Genomic DNA, 2034 nt, shown 5'->3' with positions numbered 1-2034 from the left:
AACCTATGGCCGCATTGTAGCACCGTGTCCATGTACTAGAGCGTGGGAGTATCATCGCGAGTTCTATACAGTGTTTCTCAGTTCTCACCCCCGAACGTTGCAATGAGGATGTAAAGTTCACCCCAAAGGGTTATTCAGATACACGACATAACACAGGACATAACGCACCTACCTTCTCTACGGTACCCTGGTAGTGTACAGTAGTGTGATTCCTGCCTGCAGAGTCTGCAGTCTGCAGTGCAGAGTCTGCAGAGCGCTACGGTAGGTCTGCAGTGCAGACCTACCGTAGCGCTTAGTTTAAACGGCATGCAATCGCTCTACTGTACTGTACGTCACCCTCTCCCCACCTCTCGAAAGAAACACAGTTGAAGCGGTCTTCTAAAAATATGGCATGCAATTTTCATTTCACCGCTTTCCTCTGTCGAGGGCCGAGGGCGAGGCGAATCGGGCGATGCACAGTGTGCATTGCACACGATGTGCGCTGGCGTTTTTGCTCAATTCGTTCTGCAACGCCACGGGATTTAATTATCATTCCGTCTTGCCGTTGTGGGTCCAATCTGTTCCAAGGGGGGGTGCTCTGGTGCTTTTCGTATATTTTGTGTGGTTTTGTTTTTGTTTCTCCTGCCACTTCCACTCTTCCGGCATACAGACTGATTAGGTGAGAGCCCCCTGGGGGCTTTAGTCATGACACCTCACCTCAGGCGTCAACTCCACACCATGGAACAGGGTCTCAGCCACCTGACAGAGTGTTGCCTCTCTCATACATGTTGAGTGAGAACAAGTTGATTTGAACTTTTTGGCACGTCACACTTTCAATATCGACGCATGAAATGATATGCGCATAATTATCTGATATTTGGGGGATCCTGTACTGTGCTGTACTTGTTTTCTATTTTTCTGCACAGTACCCAAGGGTACGGTTGGAGAGCAGGCGCGGGGGCACACTCGAATCTCCCTTTCTGACACACAACGAATATTCATAGAAAACACTGCCCAAGAAATCTCAAGGCGACACGACTGTCCCCCTCTGCCTGTCTTTCCCGCACCTGCGAGATTCGCCGTCCTTGTGCAAATGCGCAGTTACCGTCCACAAGCTCGACTCTTCTCACGGGTGCCTACACAACCACGGTGTCAACACCACTCCTCATACGCATGAGACGAGGCGGTCGTGCCAAAGGTTGAAAACCGGTCAACACTGCCATCACTCTCGCTCGCCAATTAACACCTTTCCCATGTCTTCCGGGCAAGCATTTATCCCCCACCACCTCCGCGCCGAACAACCTTTCCTCTCTCACGTTTCTATTTCCACCCCTATCTCGCTTCATCCTCTAGTGTATGTTTTAAAAGTTTAAAGGCGCAATCGATTCCCCCTCTCGCCACGCGCCACGAAACGATCGGTACCCTCATTTCCACGTCCTCATCACGGGGCACGCAAAGTGAGAAGCATCCTCGAATGGGTCTGTCTTGTGCTCAACTGTCGTTTCTGCAGCGAATCATTCGATGCGGTGTAACCCTACTTTTACTGTTTACTGTTTACTGTTTACTGTACTGATATTGATATTGATACTGATACACTGCACATTGTGTCGTGCCTCCCTCCCCCGAAAAACCATTCACTTGCCCCCACAATAAAAAACCGTTGCAGTTGTCCCTCCATCTTTACTGTATTGTTCAGTACAGTAGTACCGTATGGGCTTTCTCCCCCCCCCGCCCCCCCCCCCCCTCTTTCTGGCCTACCTCTCGCCCTCTGGTCCTCTGATGCTCTGCCACGACTTGAGGTTGTGTTTTACACATCACGTGAGGGCGTCACCTGTAGTGCCAGGGCTTCCAATCTTACGATTTCTCCGTACAGTGACCGGCGGAGGCATACTCGAGAAAGTTTCTATATTTCATGTGGCGGGCCAGTGCTACATGCAGTTTCGAGACTGTTCCATGTTCAAGCGGTTGCCCCATAGGGAAGCGGCATCTCGCAAGGGGCAAGCTCCATGGATAGTCGATGACTCACGGATGAACATGCGCGCGCGGCGGAGGTGT

This window comes from Chondrus crispus, genomic scaffold (assembly GCF_000350225.1).
Source record: "Chondrus crispus Stackhouse genomic scaffold, scaffold_122, whole genome shotgun sequence".
Lineage (NCBI taxonomy): Eukaryota > Rhodophyta > Florideophyceae > Gigartinales > Gigartinaceae > Chondrus > Chondrus crispus.
Note: the sequence above shows the minus strand (reverse complement) of the source record.